The sequence below is a fragment of the Anastrepha ludens genome, chromosome 6 (genome assembly GCF_028408465.1).
Source record: "Anastrepha ludens isolate Willacy chromosome 6, idAnaLude1.1, whole genome shotgun sequence".
Lineage (NCBI taxonomy): Eukaryota > Metazoa > Arthropoda > Insecta > Diptera > Tephritidae > Anastrepha > Anastrepha ludens.
In genome coordinates this window covers 61,312,846-61,332,451 of record NC_071502.1, presented here as the reverse complement: position 1 = coordinate 61,332,451, position 19,606 = coordinate 61,312,846, and the positions used below count along the sequence as shown (strand labels likewise).

Below are 19,606 nucleotides of genomic sequence, written 5' to 3'. Positions count from 1 at the left end.
AAGAGCGGTCAGAATTAAATGGACTCAGCACCTCGCGTTACTCATTGGCTATATACTTCGGTAGTTAGACCAATCTTAATATATGGAATACTTGTATGGTGGCCATCTGCTCTAAAGGTGAGTTACGCTAAAATCATGAGTAAAGTCCAAAGAACAGCTCTTTTATGCATCTCTGGTGCTTTAAGGACTACCCCAAACAAAGCGCTAGAAGTGCTAATCAATTTGCCTGCACTAAATCTCGTATAGAAAAACGTGGCCGCCGCCTCGGCGCTTAGACTCGAAAGTATGGCACTATGGAAAGAACGGCGGTTTGGCCACGCCTGTATTTTAGACACTCTGAACAGTTACAAACAAGAAATAGACTATTCTACTCCTAGACTTACCTTTCACAAGCTCTTCAAGACAAGTATACCGTCTAGAAGGGAGTGGCAGACACCAAGGACATGGAGAAGGGGGGAATTACACTTTTATACGGATGGTTCCAAGCTAGACGATAAAGTTGGCTATGGAGTATTTTCGTAAGAACTGGAACTATCCATTCGACTACCAGACTACTGCAGCGTCTATCAGGCAGAGGATCTAGCCATAAAAGAAGTGGCTACATACCTAAATATGCATGCCGTAACAAAAAACGACTATAAATATATTCTCAGAAAGTCAAGCGGCCATTAAATCAATGAATGCGGCTATACTAAGATCAAAGGTTGCACAGGAATGCCGAGCAGCCCTAAATGATATTAGCGTCGTATTCAAGGTCAGCCTTATTTGGGTTCCGGGACACAGAGATATTGAGGGAAACTGTAGAGCTGAAGAGCTAGCCAGAATAGGTACTGCTCTTCAACTGTTCCGTGATAAAAGTACCATTGGAATACCTTTGGCCACGAGTAAATTAATAAGAAAAAACAACATTACCCAAAAGGCCAATAGGACATGGGAAGATGAAGATACATGAGTAACAGCCTACTATGGCCGCAAATAAACAAGAAAAGGACAAAGGAATTGCTTATCCTCTCAAGAGAAGACATCTCGAAGGTCGTGGCTTGTGTCACCGGCCACTAGCTATTTGGAAAGCATTCCTTGAGACTAGGAGTATTCTCCCATAAATATTGTAGAAGCTGTAGAGATGAGGAGGAGGAAGAAACCTTTGCAATTGTCCAGCCTTAGCTAAAATCAGAGCAGGTTGTCTAGGTAAACACTTTTTCATTTCTCTTACAGGACTATCTGGCGCGGGGATTAGACCAATCCTGCGCTTCATAAGAGCCTCAAAATGGTTTCATGAAAGTAAATAAATAAGGTTCCCGTGTCGCACAGTGGTATCACAGCGGACCTGTTAGGTCTAAGTGAGTTGGTCATACGGACCGACTACCACCATAACCTAACCTAACCTAAGGGCTTGGGTGCGAACTGTAATGACTTAGTTTCACCAAACTATTAAAGAAAATCATTCTTATAGTCAACAACTATTACACTATACGAAAAAATTAAACCTGTTGGCTTGATATTGAGTGTAACCAATTCCAGGTTATATGATAGTTTTAGGTTTCAATACCACAATGTGGTACAAAATTAGTCACCCTATCGGAAAATTTGTAATTTTTGATAATGACGTCGTACGCTAATCATATTTGACACTGGTGAACTAAGCAGCTGCATTATATTATACAAACAGACAAGCAAGGGAGCGCGTAAAGCTAAAAAAAAAAAACGAAAAAGATATCCATAACTCAAAACCGTTTTTTTGTGTTCAGTAATAAAGTTATTCAAAACAAATTCGGTGATTAATTTCGCGCTACCTTGTACTTACACCATTTTCATGGCCTTATTGCAGTTTAGCGCATATAAGGAAGATATCCTTAATTGAACTTGGCACTCTAGTTACTGCTTAATTAGGTTAAGTTGTTGAAAAATATTTTCAGAAAATGCTTGCTTATAGGCTTTTAAGTAACTGGACTTTATTTGTGAGGTTTGGTTTTCGTAAGCACTAAGCAACGTTGGCCAGTTCAAGAGAAGTTAATTCGTTCTGTTTTTCTAAAATAAATACTGGAGGTTTTTAGTAAAAATTGTGGTGATGCATTTAACCTCTGAGCTATCATATCGACTGTCAAATTTGGCTCAACTTCCACGAGTTCGAGCAAGGCGTCGGAGTTAAAGACTTCAGGACGACCAGCGCGCGGGGCATCCTCCTCGTCGCAGTTACCACTTCGAAATTTGGAAAACCACTTTTGCGCAGTCCTTACACTCACGGTATCCTCTCCGTGAACAGTGTTTATTTCTGCAGCAGCAGTTGTTGCATTTTTATAAAAAACCACTTTTATAAAAAAATACAAAATATGCCTCTTATACGCGTTTGAAGATTCCATTTTATTTTTTAACAACACGTACTTCTATCCGCGATTAAAATCACTTGTTGAATGCACAATATATCAAAGAAAATATAAATAGTTCTGTTATATTCCGCGAATAATTAATGTATGCAAAAATCGTACAAAAGTGAAATTCTGGGTAAAATACGCACGAATTTATGGACTGTCCTGATAATAGCATTGATGAGTAATAATTTATTCAATGAGTAAAATTGTCTAACCAAATTATAGTTAAATGAATCGCATGGCGGAAAATGTTCTAACTGAAGCTATGCTCTTTTACTCCAATGCGTAAGCGAAGTGATTGTTGAGTCAAGTTTGTTAAACTGTCTTACTTAAACAATAAGAAAAATTATCTACAAAGCGCTGGAATTCCTCATCTTACGTTTTACTTTTCATACTTCAGCATATCTTACTTAATTCCATTTGATCATTTACGTACACATATACTGAGATTTCTGCATATTTTCTCCTTTGGGGTGATGTTAAATATTCGACTCAACGAATGTAAATCAACATTTCGGTGAAAACAAAGTTGCGATTCTCACATGACGACGCCTACTAAATGTAGACGTGAATTTTTGTATACACATATGTACATATACATATGCATATGTGATTGTATGTGAATGAAAGAGTAAGATTGAAATTATTTATGTAGTCGAATTTTAATTTAAGCGAGTACAAAAAAAAAAAATCTTAGGAATAAGCTTTGTTTCGCAGCGAATTATTTTCAAACCAATTACAGCTCGTATGTACCCGCTAGGGAGGTCAATGCTAACATGCATACTCGCATACATATGCAAATTTATACCACTTTGAAAGCATCCACTTTGAAAGCACCAGTATGGGCAAAATCCATGAAGGTAAAAGCATATAGAAGACCGTACGAAGCCATGTACAGACTTTGCGCACTGAGGGTGATAAGCTCATATAAAACCACCTCTGACGAAGCGGCAATGGTGATCGCAGGCATGATTCCGATAGATATATTGGCGGAAGAAAGAGCGAGAGTGTTCGTGCAGAAAGAACAGGACCACAGTAACATATCCGCGATCATAAAAAGAGAGAAGGCTACATCCATGCTGAAATGGCAGGAGCGTTGGGAAAACGCGACAAAGGGAAGGTGGACTTATACACTAATCCCAAAAATCGAAAAATGGCTAAATAGAAGCTATGGTGAGCCTAATTTCCAGCTAACGCAATTTTTGACAGGCCATGGTTGCTACCAGAAGTATCTACATCGCCTTAGGATACGTGATTCGCCTTTATGTCGAATATGCCATGAAGAGGAAGATGCAAGACATGTATTTTTTGTATGCCCGCGATTTGTGACTATCAGAGAGGATTTAGCTTCACTATCAGATGATCCGATAGTACCAGAAAACATAGTGGACATCATGATGTCTTCAAAGTATGCGTGGGATAAGATCTCGGCCGCAATTAGCCAAATAATTTATGCATTAAAGCTCGCAGACATATCCGAGGTCAGCGGCAGATAAACAGACGATACTTGACAAAGGAACGAACTCTTAAGTCGACGTGTGACAAGTATGGTGGGAGGGGGTGGACAGGCCCAACTGGGGTGGTTTGCTTCGGTAACAAACAAAACTGGGGGAGGATTAAAGTACATGCAACTTTTGACGGACTGCATGTGAAGTGTAACTGACGTAGAGCCTAGAGTTCAACCGCCTTCCCGACGATTTACTTAACGGTAGTACCGGGAGGGGATCGGTACATGGACGGTAGGAGGTTTAGTTTGGGTTAAAGTCCTACACTGACGGGGTACAGGCTTTCGATGCTTCCTCCTCGTAAAAAAAAAAAAAAAAAAAAAAAAAAAAAAAAAAAAAAAAACCACTTTGAAAGAGTTGTGTTACGTACATACACCTTACAGTGAAATTAATGAATATTAGATTTATTTCACCACTGGGAATAAGGCACGTCGGGAAGCGAAAACTAGGGGGACATCCGAATGGACGGATAGTCGACACAAATAGACAGTTTGGCTGACAGGAAAACAAATAGCTGCTGAGTTTTCGCGAATCACAAAATTGTTTGCTTTTTTTTATAGGTGCTAACTATGTGCTTTTATTTGCATACTTTGTTGCACAAGTATGTATGCATGTGTGAATGTGTGTAGCTACCTAATAAACAAAAGTTACCGAAGCCGGAAAAAATTATTAGAAAAAAAGATATGAATAGATTGACATGACCTTTTGTGTCACTTTACTTTCACAAATATTTTGTTTAGGGATTGCACAATGAGGGGAAACAGTTGAGGCTTCATGAAGTAGTTGAACCTTTAATAGACTTTCAAATGCAAAAAATTATTAGGATTAGTAAAATAGGCTTATAAAAAATGTTGCAAGTAACCAATTTTAAGGAGCTTATGTTCATGAGCAGATGAATCACAGCTTAAGTAGTAAAGGGTGTTCCATCTTTAATTGACTCATGTGAACTTGGGATAACCATGTTGCGCGACTTGCTTTTCTATAGCGTTTTATAAACGTCTGTGCAGTGCAATTCCAACCACGGAGCGGCCAACAGCCGCAATGCGCGAATAAATCGCTTAGTTTTAGTTTAAAATACCATATGGCGATGGGCCAGCCTTCAGTGAACATGCAATGTTCGAGTTTGACCATTGAAAATCCGTGAACTGTGCATGGTGTTAATGTCTCTCTGTGCGCTACGCTATTATCGGCCCATTGTTTCTCGAGGATGACGATGACGGTAGCTGGTGCCATTGGTGTTTGATATCGTTCCATGATCAGCGAAGTTTTGCAGCCATTCACGGAGGATAATCAGGTGGATGATTATTTGATAACGGCGGAGCTTTTATTGTGGGCCTCCTTAAGGACTCCTAATAAAACTTCGGAAGGAAATCGTTACTACATATAATCCCAAAAATACTCGAAAATGTTATGGAAAATGCAGTAATAGAGCTGAATTATGCGTCACTAGAAATGGTGACCATATTTTCGATATTGATCACGGTCATTGGCCCAATCAATTCTACTCCATCAAATACAATTACTTACTAAATTATTCATGGTTTTTATGTGTCAAGTCTAGATGGAGCACCCTGCAACTAAGGGGCGACAACTTCTTGCAAAAAACTAGGGATCCATGGTATAATAATATACCAAATACAGCCTAAAATTACCCAATAGCCATTCTGATCGGACTGAAGAATGTGTGCAAAATAGCGAAAATAAAAAATAGGGTAACTGTCTTGATACAATTTTTGTTTTAAAAGGATTAAACAAACTTTTCGGGCGGGAAAACCATTCCAAATGATTCGGAATGAGGAAATGGCTAAGAAATATGAACCAAAATAGCTTATGTTGATTTTTCTGTGTCTTTTTCTCGTAAGCTGTATTATTTGCCTCGGATTCCATTTGCTTTGTATACCAAGTAGTTCTTAACAAGTTCATCAAACATTCCATATATGTACATATGCATGTGGGTGGTCGGTATGGTTTCAAATTTTCCATCTGTTAACGCTTTTAACTTCGTTTTGTTGATGCCGAAGCTGACAGGCGCGCGCTTACTAGAACTTCAACTGTATATCCACCGCACTTTATGAGCCACAGAGCTCAAAAATATACCCTTAAAATAATAGAGTACATCTGCGCAAAATTTGAATCATTCGCTCTATTGGGACAAATCAAATAATCTTCTGAAATCGGCTAGTAAATTGGCCGGCTCATATTATTTTGAACCACTTTTTGAAAGGCAACGTCAAAATACGGGTTGACGCCGATAAATCAACTATGATTGAGCACTTGGATGCCAATATAATTTGGATATACTATTATATATGTATAGATGCTAATGCTGTAAAAATGTAGCCGCATGCTCTCTTCATAAAACACAGTAGGTAGGACATAGAGGATAGCTAACTCATATGCGTGAAATTATTTATTAACCTCAAGTGCCACCGAAATATTTACGAGGCAATAAAGTCGAACAAATGTACTGATAAAAATTTTGTTTACTTCTCAAAACACCAGCTATATTGAGAAACTCATCAACATTTGTTTACTGGGTTTTAGCCGTTGGCTCATATCAACAATAGTTAGCATGCTGACGTTGATGTCGAGGATTATGATGTTGATGGAATCAAAATTTTTACGATTGCTTTCTTTTTTATTTCGTTTTGGCGCTGAAAAGTAATTTCTATATCCATAAATACATACATAAACCTATCCAAAAACATATGTACATACATGCAGATATAACTTTTGCTGTCTCTCCAAGGTAGTTATATACTGTAAGTTAGTATCGAAATTACAATTTTACTTTTACACTGGTATGTGGTGCCATAAATTTTCTTAGATGTTCTACATTTTATATATATAATAGAATAAGAGAAATCCATTCGGCTGGCTGCTTTGACAATTTGCTGAAAAATAATAATAAACCCACTGACTTACTTATAACTACTTATGCAGTGATATTTACTTGCACGAATGTATGTGAATAAAAGGCATGCATGCCTGCCATCTGTGTAAATGGAAAACTTTATGCATATACGCACATTCATACACTTATGCACATACATCTATGCACCTACGCACTTGCTTGAATGCCTCTATCAGCTTATTTTATAAAGGTGTACTATCTACACATTAGTCCTGTGCATACATATGTACATATGTACATACACTATAGAATATGTTTGTATGTTTGCTTATGTGCTTGCAAATAGTATTGACTAGCTCTCTAGCGTTGGTCATGGCGTTTGTGCTAATTTATGTGCTCATGTTAATTGACAGCTTAATTTCCTTGACAAATGCGATTTGCGGCTCCGTTTGAGGTGCTTTGTGAAACGTGCCCACAAATATGGTGAGTTCCCATAGAGCGAAGACGAAGACGACTTGTGCAAAAAGCAAAAAAAAGTAGTTAATTGGAAACTAAAGAGAGTAAAAGCAGAAGAACCACAATGTAATGCGTGTCTGAGACTACTTATGTGGTTGACTGCACAGTATAGAAAGCGAAATTACAGAAAAGTGCACATATGTAGCTGTACTTTTGTGGGTATTTGTGCGACGTCTGCAATGGATGGGAAAAGGTTGACATAGCCGAACTGTGGTGTCTCGTACCTTCCAGCCATTTTTATTATTATTATTGTAATACCCTTTGACTGTAAAGCAAACGCGTACACTCTCTCGCTCACACACATACACTCCCGCATGCTCGGAACTTTAGTTGTCAATATAACTCTCAGTTTTTATTTTTCTTCGTACCTATAATCGTGTTGTTGTTTATTTACTCTTCTTGTTTGTTGTCAATATACTATATTTTTTGTTGTTTTAAACACATATCACATAGAGGGGAGCTGGTTCAACAATAACAGTGTACTGTTACCGATAAGAATCTCGGGAAATTGACACCCACCTTGAAAAACAAAGAAAATGTAAAGAAAGATAAACACATTTTTATTCGCTGCCTTTGAAAAGAAAGAGTTTTGTGATTTGTTTTTTATTTTTTTCTTCTAACTTTCGTTTTCCACTTTCCTATTAGCATATGTCTGAATTTTTGTGCTCTTCCTTTTGGCTTCCTTTTCTTAACATTCAAATACCAATTTACGTTTCCGTTTTACAAGTTGAAGGATAAAAATTTTTCGTGAAAATTTATTCTGACATGCATTTAATTTAGAGCTTCTTTTGAAAAAGCCACAAGGATTACAAATGCCACTACCGACGTCAAGCAATTTTCGGTAGGCAGAATATACCTTTATAGGCCATTTAGTGGTGTAGAAATATGTGAAAGTTTTTAAAGGGGGGGGGAAATGCTATTAAATGAGTGCCTTTAAAATTATTACTGACAAATGCAATTTAAGTTATGAAGTTGTACTAAAGTAGGTTATTATCTGAATTTTTTTAATATAATTTTATTCTAGGATATTCCATTGTTGATACAGGAGGTGTTACTCCAGCTAGATTGAATTTAATTTACGAGAACTATTTCCTTTTTTATTATTATTGCTCTTTCATATTTGTGAGTTATTCAAACAACAACCTTAAATAGAAAGGCCAAAGCTCATATTTTTGTCACTTTACAGGAGAAAGATAAAACTAAATGCAAATTTAAGCAGATGAGGGTTAATTTTAGTTAGGGTTTTTTTCAATGCCTGTATTACCATTAGTTTCTATAGTAATGTAAAATTTTTTTAAGTGAATTTGTAAGAGGATTTACATTAAATTCCGTTGAACACTCGATTTGGTAAAGATATGAGTTAGGGTCTTTCCATTTTTTGATTTGACGACCAATTAGATGACGCAGCCTCCAAAAGACGGATGTTGGATCTAAAATGGGTTACTGGTGCGTTTAAATTTTGACGGCGTATATCAGCCGTTTGGGTAAAGCAACAACTATCAAATTTGGCAAGAAAACTGATTTAGTCTTATTTATGTTTGAATGCTCTTATTGGAATTTTGGTACACTAAATTTGTCAGAAATACAATATAAATTGTCTATTTCTACGAGTCAACTCAAGTCTACCATAATTTTTAACTAATTTTCACCATACGAAATGTTCATAGCATTAAAAGCATTTGCAAAATAAAAACAAAAAAACGTTTGGTAGGCGCATTAAGTTATACTCACTGAATTAAACTTTTATTTAGTAAATGTAAGTAAAGATTGAAAATAGAAAGATTAAAGAGTTTATACGGAACTCAGGTCTGTCTACATCGCAAGGTTCACAGTAGATGGAAGTGGGCTTCGTACTTGTGAGGTAACTAAACACGTCTGACCAAGAAGAAGTTAACACAAAACTAGGATCCTCATTAATCTAGACTGGCATTCCATTAGTGCAGTAGTTGGCATCATTACCGGACACTGCTCAATGGAAAGTGTATGGGTTTCCCTCTAACGACTTCTGTCGCAGCTGCAGAAACAAGGAGGAGATGGTGAGTGTTAAACATTTTCCCGGCTGCTGTTCTGCTCTTGCTAGAATGCGATGTCGCTTTTTACTTCTTCGGGTGTCTGGTAGACTAGCCATCGTTTATCAAAAAACCCAATGGTTTCACCACATCGAGAATTAGAGGGCAGACTTGTGCCCAAACAAGTGGCATCATAATGGGCTCCCAAAGCCTATGTGGGCTCTTTACATTCGGCAATAAATGCAATCTAACCTAACTTAATCTGATGCGGTACACTTCAGTTTTTTGCGTTCAATTAATTTTGAAATAAAAATTTGATATTATGGCTAATTAAAGCACGTTTTTACTTCATCGTCATTGATATTTTTAAATTTAATTTCCCATAGAAGAAAAATTTAGAATTGTTTAGTTATTTCAGACTGCAAAATGCAGCAATCGATTATTGAAAGAACTAAATGTACCGCTAGTGCATTTCATTATCGATGACATTCAAACAAATTTATAATTATAATCACAATAAATAGGGAGTAAGGGGAGCGTTACCTGATGATGGGTGGGTTTGCTGATTTATTTATTTGTAATTTACAGCTCGTTGGGTCACTGTGATTCAACTAACAACTGGCTTTCAAAGTTATTGTGCTTTGTGGCTCGATAGATCCTCTAGAAAATTAATGTATGGCACACAGTGGATGCGTTCAATTAAAAAACTAAACGAAAATGTAGGTAATGTCTGTTTAGAATTTATGCTAAAATTATGAGGGACATCCCGGTCCCAGCGCCACCTATAGAGTAGATTTTGGAACAAAATATTTAGCTTCGCTTAGCTAATATGCGAGAATATTTCGAATTTGAACCAAATCGATTAACTACTTTTTCAGTTTACCGGTCACAATCTTATACGGAAAAACAGGAAAACTTTTCTATAGGCGCCAATGATTCGTCTCTTTTATACCTGCAATAAAGTTATACCTCGTAAGACTGGTATAACTCACTATTTTCAATGTTGCTAACTCTCTTTCAACAGGGTTTCCATATACCGCATTCACATAGGGAGAACTTTGTTGCTTCAACAACTCTTTTGGTGTTGTTCATCATGTTTACACACCTTGCAATTGTTAGTTTTTAGTTTGGAGTCAACAACAACATTGAGAAGAACGAGTACACAAGGGGCGTTGACAGAGCCCGAGCATCATAAGTAGTGGTGATAAAACAACAATACTTTCTCTGTAAAGAACGCGGTCTTACTAATACTCTTTAAGCACTTCTAAACAAATGAAACTTTCGGCAGCTCGTTTGCAGTGCTACAAATACAGATATGTTTATTTATACCAGTTGATTTATCTATTCGCTACTCGCGAACGCATCGCGAATCAAAGACGCCTAATAAAAGGTTTGAGAGGTGCAGCGATTTGTCAGGCAAGTGAAATTATTATACCAAAAAAGTGCAATTTGCTGCATACCTGTGTTACACCGACATTAACATTCGTGCCAATAGTGCTTCCTAAAGTGCGAAGGAGGCACAAAAGGTACTTAAATCGTCACAACATCCAACGTTCAGTCTTATTCCACTTCCACTTCCACACCTTCTCTGGACTATGTGGGAAAAACTGCGTTAAAACAGAAATGTCATATGGACACTGCCCTATTCCCATAATAAAGCCATCATTTAAAAACATCTTACCAAAAATTAACATGCCTTAGACTTCAACAATAGCTACCACTTCATAGTGTGCCAACAATCCCGATGGTTTTTGCCTACGAATTCAATGAATTTATTTCCATGGTGTCATTTTGAAAGGGGTACGCTAACTAATTAAACGCATTTCTGCTATGAATTACTGAGCATTTGAAGTAATGAACACCTTAGTGAAACGTGAACCAACCAATATTAATTTTTAGTTACAAATATACTGCACGATGTTGAGTTTCAACTAGAAATGTAAGTAAAATGGGGTGTGTGTCAAAATGGTTTCATATTTTCATAACAAGCCGCTTGATCCGAGGCATAGAATAAATTCCATGTGCATAATACAGTACTAATTCAATTGAGTTCATTCCATTTGATCTTTTTCGCCTCTACTAGCATTTGTGACGGGTGTAGTGTTGTTTTGTTTTTACAAATAGAGAGCATTGCAGTTCAAGTTCTTTCCAACTGCAGAAAAGCCTGCTGACTTCTATTTATCGACTATAGTACGCACAGCCCGTCTATTGGGATTATTATTAAGCACAAAAATCTTGAAGTTTTGACCACCGGACTCAGAATTTCGGTAGTAAATTTTTAAAACATTGTTCGTTCGTCAACTTCAGCATTGGCAAAAAACTTGGTTTATTAAGTTTTTGTGAATTTTGAGAAAAGTTAAGAGCTTTGAGTTACACGGTCCTTGTTGTTGAATGCATTAAAAATTAAAAACAAAATACTATTTGAAACTTGGTAACAAGGGTGTATGCGTATATCAATATTTTTTCTAATTTTCGAAATACTTCTTACACGCGATTTCCGAAAAGTTTCTGAATTCGCATTCGCACTTCTACACTAATTCTCTTCTGTGCACTCGTAAAATATGCTTCCTAGTGATTCTTTTAGTTTGGTGATTAGCCAGATGTCACACGCAGCTAAATCAGACAATTAGGTATTTATACTTGTCAATGTATATGAGTCAAGTTCGTGGCCAAATGTTTGCGAACAGTGAAAGCAGGCGAGACATTGCAATAGCCTGGTACAAAAGTCAAAAGTTGTCGCGCGACAAAACTGGGCCTTTTGTGAATTCAACGCACAACATACAGATAATAAAATGGTAGCTAAACAATAATTTCTCTTTATTGATGTACACCAAGTACACTTATCAACATCATTTGTTTCTCATTTGTTTTTTTATTGTTATTGAGTATTTGTAGGACTCTGATTAAGAAAAAAACGATTAGTTCATTACTAACAGCTTTATTTTTTGATATTTACGGGCTTATTGTTTTGAATAAAAAATTCAAGAAAGTTACTACATGCTTTAGAAAAATTTCTCTGTAATATTTTGGAATGGTTTTTCAAATTTTCTTCCATTGGACTGTTGTCACAGACACACAATATGAGGTACCCATATGCCTTGTCTTGGTTACACAATGTTAATTAAAAGTTCTGAAAGGGCGCAGTTTTTAAAAAGTCTGATGTAGGTTTCGATATTTTTCTAAGATGTCAAATATAAAAAAAAAACATTCTGGTAATGAAAGTATATTTTTTTGGGAGTTTGAATTATTTTTCAAATATTCACAAAGATTTTTATTTTAAGTGAATTATTTTTAATAATTTTTTTATAAAATTTAGTTTATTCAATGATATGAGCAAAGTAGATCCAAGTTCAAAACTTTGAAAAAAATTTGAGAGAATTCAACCAGGTATCAAAATGTGGAACAAATAGTGGAATGAGCTCGGCCAAACACCCAATAAAGGGCGTAAGCGCAAAATCAAAATTTTAAATATTACATACAAAATTTTAAATTCATCAAATTCATCAAATTTAAAATTTTCAATGAAAATTTTTAGAAAATTTTGGAGGAAGTAGTTTTATATCTCATTAATAGTGTTTTCGTGCTCTTCCATGGTTTACAAATTTTTCAGTGTTGCGCTCAACCCTGCCATGTTTTTCTGCCTATTCAGAAAATATCACAAAACATTGCGCGTTATCTTCGTCCGACACACGCATTCCTTAGTAAATATTAACGTTTTAGTTAGCTGATTTTCAGGACTATCAACTCCGCTGCCTAAACTTCTGAAGGGAGTAAATTTGCGCCTTTGCACTCGTTGAACGTGGCATTTTTAGAATCGTATATAGAATTGTCTCACCGGATTACACGTATTTTTGAATCGAACACTTCTTTTTCGTGTAGAAGGTAATGAAAAGGCAAAATTTTTCCTGTTTTGAAAAAACGAAATCGCTATAAACTTCAGTGCGAGTATAATAAAATGCAAGTGAGAAGCGAATGGGTATTCACATTGACTTTCGGCCACATATAAAAGTTCACGCAATATATTTAGTATAATCATTGTACGCAAACTTTTACTGCTGGGTGTACGTGCACACGCAATTTCCTCAAAACTGTGGATTTACATTTGAGTTTCGATTAATCACTCACCAATAAAAATGCCACATTAAAAAAATAAATGCATCTTTAAATACTTAGTAGCTTTAATATAAAAAAGCGGTAGAAAAAATGCAAAGCGAAAAGTTTATGTGCCATTAACTTTTTTCTACCAAATATGTTAAATAGATAATTTCTACTGTACAAATGAACGTAATATTTCAATATGCAATTATGGAGAAAGATATTTAATATTAGATACATATGTACAGTGAGGGGCAAACTCCATTCCCTATTTTTTTTTTCATATTATGTGAAAAATATACAACAGATTTAAGTTTAATCGGTTTTGTCAACTAATGTTAATCGATAGAATTCGATTACACTATGTGTGAAATATGATGTCACGCAAATGTTTGCCTTTTTCTTTAACGCAAAGTTGAGCTCGTTTTTTTGCATTTTCCATGACTTTTTTTAATGTATCTGGTCCTATGGCTGCAATTTCTTGTCGAATATTTTCTTTTAAAACTGTAAGTGTCTTCGGCTGGTTAGTGTAAACCTTTCCCTTCAAATATCCCCACAGAAAAAAGTCGGGAGCAGTTAAGTCAGGTGAACGCGGCGGCCAGTCAAAATCACTTTTTTTTGACACTAATCGACTTGGAAACATTTCGTTCAATAAATAAATAGTCAGGCGAGCTGTATGGGCCGTTGCGCCATCTTGTTGGAACCGATAATCTATTAGGTTATTTTTCTTTATCTCAGAACGCAAAAAAGTGTTAAGCATAGCCCGGTAACGTTCCCCGCACCGCGTTCAGTCGAAAGATTTGGATTTTCCTGTAAAAGCTCCTGTGCAATGGTGATATTGATGTTTGATATAATGCACGAATTGTCTTAGGATCAGGTGCTTTTTTCCGAGGAAATTTTGCACGAAACGCGCGTTGAGTCAGAATAATTGAGTTCTGATTCTTAATGTAAAGTTCGACGATTTCAGAACGTTCGACAGGTGTATACTGCGACATGGTTAGAGTTCTACTGACGTCTACTTTTTAAAATGTCATACTTTAAGCCGCATTTACGTCTACGTCAAAAATTATGGCCAGTTTACATTAGGGAATCGAGTTTGCCCCACCCTGTATATGTGCAATAAGTTAGGAGACCCTATGTCCCATCAGTGACGGCAGGAATTAAGATATAGGGATTTTTTTAATAAGAGGTGTTATTTTGATATTCAAAGAAAAATGCTATTTTTTAATATAAATGATCGGATGTTTATTTCATTATAAAAAGGAAGGTATGCCGTTACTAGTGGAAAATAACATCAGGCAAATGACCACCACGACCACGCTTACAGGACAACATCTTTTTCATGAAATTTTCCATAACCGAAAGTGGCTGCCCTATGTCCTCGATAGCCTCACGAATTCCATCTTTGAGGTCTTGAATCGATCCTGGGCTGTTGGCGTACACCTTCTCTTCCACGTGGCCCCAAAGAAAAAAATCACAAGGTGTTAAATCACAAGATCTCGTTGGCCAATTGTGATCACCTCTTCGAGAGATAACACGGTCCGGAAACTTTTCCAGTAAAAGATCAATGGTTTCGTTGCTTGTGTGGCACTTAGCGCCGTCTTGTTGAAAAGAAACGTTGCCCAGATCAATACCATCCATTTCCGACCATAAAAAATCGTTAATCATCTCTCAATAGCGCAATCCATTCACCTATAACACCGCTTATTGGAAAACCCTTTACATGTAAGTCAGAAATATTATACTTCCTGGTTTAAATATGACGATTCGGCAGGTCTTGAACTGATTCTCAACACAATAAACAATTAATTAAAAACTGCGTTTCTGAGTAAATTTTGAATGCGCTTTTTATTACGGAGGGATTTGTAAATACTCGTACTATAAAGTGTTTAAATATTTTTCCTAAGTGCCGAATAATAGTGAAAGTGAGAACGGTGATTCAAATAGTGATATAGAAGAAAGTTCAGATAGCGACATCCTATTTTTTCTCTTAACAAATTTCATATTTCTCAATACTTGAAAAAATTGTACAATGGACAAAAAAACGTCATTGTAATGTTTGTAAAGTACCATTACACAAAGGTAACTGTTTTACAAAATATCATACACTAAAACAATTTTAGAATTCTATGACTAAATAAAAAAAAGTTGTCTTCAAAAATATATTAGTGCAAAAAAGTTATCGGAGTTTTATTACACGCCACCCAAAGTAAATTGCAGGACTAAAATTATAGTAATATAAATTTCAGCAAAACAGTAGCGATCGGCAATTAAGTTAGTTTAGGTTAGGTGAGTTCGTTGCCGTCAAAGGTGAAAAGACTCACTTGGACGCCTAATTTCATACACAGTGGTAACATTGAAGGAGAAGGGGGAAGCAGAAAAGAGGGATACGTGATTCTTACTTGCTTTATTTTATTTTATAGCCACCGTTCACTTTAAATTTGTACACAAATTCATATACTCCTATACCCTTTTACTCAGGTTGCCGGTTTGGAAATGAATTCGTCATTAAAATTTTCAAAATTTCGAGTTGATGAAGATTACCTGGGATTTATGTTTCACTTAAAAATAGTTGATTACCATTTATGGCAATATTTTGGTTTTAGAGTCAGTATTTCTGTATGCCTATGCACATGAGTATACATATATACATGTACGAGTATGTATGTATGTATGTAGATGCCACTGTGTTTTATCATTCAAGAGCACTTCACTTCACAAACATTTCTTTACGAACAGCTTCATAAGTAGTGTTGGTAGTGTTCATCCAACTGTAAAACACTTTTAATTCTTTTTAGTACACTTTACGTACGTTTTTGTTATTTTGAGAATTTCTTCATAATTTTAGCATTTCGTAAATGTAAGTATGTTTTGTAAGCACAATCGTATTTGGTTAAATTCACCGAAGAAAGTGCACTAGCCGTTACACTGTAACACTGCGTCGTTGACTATGAACTGGGCACAATTTACAAGTTGCAAATATAGGCTTACATATAACATACATATGTGCATATTTACTTATGCTTGTATATAAACGTTGTATGGTATGTATGGTATGTACGTGTATTTAAATATTCCAACTAAAGCAAAAATATACACAATTAGTGCGAATTTTCTTTCAATACAATTTTAGCCGTGCTTTTCTGTTTTCTTTGCGATGCGTTGTTTTAAGACTTTTAGTCTTTCTGCAGTACATATATACATACATACATATGTACATACATACATACATATGTGCATGTGTATATATGTTTGAAAGGGTGTGCATGGCACTAGTTAATTTGTATATATGGATATGTGTATGTATGTTGCTGCATATTCTGCACTATGCACTTTACAAATCAGTTCGAAATTGATGGGTTCTATGCAGTACAGACGCATACGTAGCACTTATATATGAGTATATAGCACTTAGTATATGTATAAATATTTATTAAATAATAATTAGTAAAAGCGTTTGAGGTACAAGCCAAAAATAAATATCTGGAATGTAAAATCGCTGCATAACTCAGTAATACCGACGAAATTTTTGCAGTCTTAAAGGGCATTGGTAGTAGAAATTAGCCAGCAAGGAGTAGGGCAGCGGTTGGTATTGTTGTGTGAGATTTACATACGTTTAAGTATGAGTATGTCTGTACGTTTGTACAGTTATTGTCACATTTCACATTTCATCAGCGAAATTCTGTTTGCATTGCTGTCATGCTAAGTAAACGTTTTTGTTGTACCTATTTACTGTCAACATTTTAGCCAACACCACTTGATCAATACGCTCCAAATACACGCATCAATGCATATGGGTCTATAAATGCAACTGCATATTCATATATACACATACACACATACATATATATGTACACCCATCAAGTGGCACTCAATCATGAAATAAACATTTCCAAAACGATTTATTTTAATTGAGAGAAATTGCCATATTTTCTTTAATATTTAAGTGGACTTTAATTGAAATGGAATTACCCGGCGCTAACCACCAAGTACTCGTAGTAGTTGTTGCTGTGATCAGCTTGTAGCCACCAATTTCAGCCAACGCTGACGCTTAATGATTTAATTTTTTCGCATTTACACACACACATACGCATATTGTATACAATATATGGCTATAAAAACCAATTTCATCTTTAATAGATACTTAATAATATTTCAATTCGCACCTTTTTGAAATAATAATGAAAAATTTTTTATGCACGCAAAATCGACGTACTTCAATATTTCGTGCCGTTTTTAATTTCGTTTTTTACTAGAGAGGTACACACTTTTCTTTATTTTTGATTTTATGCTTATTGCTGTTGTTGTTGATATTTTGTATATTTGGTATATTTTTTAAATTTTCTTCTTAAATATGTATATACATTTATTTGTATATTATGAGTTGTTGCTGTTGCAGTAGTATAATATATATATTCCTTTAATTAGTAAACACAACAAAAATAAAAGAACGTAGCGCAATTTTTCTCCGCTCAGCTTTGCGAATCATCAGTCGACACCGGTTGTTTTACTACTGTTGAGTGAAATTTTCGCAAGCAAAACGAAAATGAAAACGATAACGAAATTGAAAATGAAACAGCAACAGCAATAGCAACTGCAACAACAATAACCACAAATTAATACAAGTACACATACGCGCACACGTGGAAAGAACGACAGCCAGTCACTAACCAAAACCCACCCACTAAGAATTGAGCAGCAGCGCACAGCAGCAGAAATACCTACATTCATGCATACATGCATACGTACTAGTATGCGAGGTCGCGTAACGGAGTGAAAAGTGGAGAGTACCGTGTGGCGAATGTAATAGTTAAAACGGCTAACAGCACCACTTCACCACACAGCACCCGTCCATAAGCACACGACGAAACGAGGTGAGGTGTGTTAGAAGAAATTCTGTGGCGCGCGCGATAAAGCGGAGCGTCATTAAAAGCGTCAATGGGCCAGTGGTAGCAACAGTAACAGCAATAATAATATCAACTGAAAAAATACGAGAGCAGCAACAAAAAGCGCCTAAGAAGAATTCGACGCTGTGTACATATAGTACATACGAGTATAATAACAACAACACGTGCGTTCTGTCTATAAATACATATAAATACAAGTGTTGTGTATGAGATGCGGCGAGACAATATACATACGTACATGTATGTACAGACATGTGCAGACGCTACGGAAGGAGAAAATGGCAAGAACATTATGCCCACTCAAGCAGGCAGTAAGGCGAACAGTCAACTTACTAGCAAAATATCCACCCACCTATTAACTTAGGAGGAAGATAAGCAAGCAGTCAGTCAGTTACCGAAGCTTTTGACTATGCAAACAGCACGATTTTAGGTAATGTAGAGATGTTTGAGAGTTACAGAGCTACTACTTTGGCACATTTTGCTAAAATTGGAAGTGAAAAAAGCTGTTTGTCAAGTAGTGAGGCTCAGTTCAGACCATTTCTTTTCAAGAATGAAATAAAATAAAATACTCTTTCTATGTAAAATCGGAGTTCGAAAATCCACATAATTTTTTTCTGTCATGTAGTTTTCGAGATGCCACCAAATAACAGTTCTGGATTAAAGAAAAAGGTAGATCATAAAAATTTCGAATATCAGGAGCATGCATTGACCGATCGAAACAAATTATAATATATATCAATATAATTTCAAGACATTGATAAAGTTCCAAAAAACAGTTTCTCAATGAAAGATTGAGAATGAATGAATGACGGCAAATTTAATTACCTTTGATTTGATATATCACTTATTTTAGGACTAGGCGACCTATATCACGTAGGAATCGGATAGTCTAACTCTTGATTAAAAAAATTATTCATCATCATCATGCATAGCACTACAGCTCGGTCTGAGCCTTAGCTTCTTCCATAATTTTTCTCCATGCATCTCGGTACACATCCATTCTAAGGGGGTTTGTTGCTCCTATGCTTCTTAGATCGCCCTACCATCTTTTGTACTAAAATGAATTAATAACTTATTACTGTGATCGCTTACATTCTGTATTAAGAATTTGCAAGTAAATATGTATTGTTTCCAGCTTGCACACGTTCTTGGATGGCAATCGTTGTACCATCCATTTTATTGAGATTTTAATTTGATTGACGCTTTTAAATTTATGAGCACCAATTGCAGGGCCAGGCGCTTTTGTCAATGTGTTAAGTCTTAATGGTTAATGGTTAATGGTTGTAAAGGGTTAAGGTATGGCCCTTTAGCACTGCGACCATATTGATCTATTGTGCACCCTATGCTGTCT

The 19,606-nt window shown here is 35.9% G+C and overlaps 1 protein-coding gene across 2 annotated transcripts in view; it reads right to left on the bottom strand.

The window, feature by feature from the left end:
• Positions 1 to 17,847, bottom strand: part of LOC128868798 (potassium voltage-gated channel subfamily KQT member 4) — a 135,869-nt gene extending 118,022 nt beyond the window's left edge. Inside the window, exon 1 of one of the 2 annotated variants that reach the window (XM_054111315.1) lies at positions 17,515 to 17,847. The gene's annotated coding sequence lies outside the window, so the exon portion shown is untranslated. Of the gene's footprint in view, positions 1 to 15,892; positions 16,206 to 17,514 lie in introns of those variants that run through there. The other variant, XM_054111316.1, reaches the window with a different exon arrangement.
• Between the last annotated feature and the right edge of the window lie 1,759 nt (positions 17,848 to 19,606).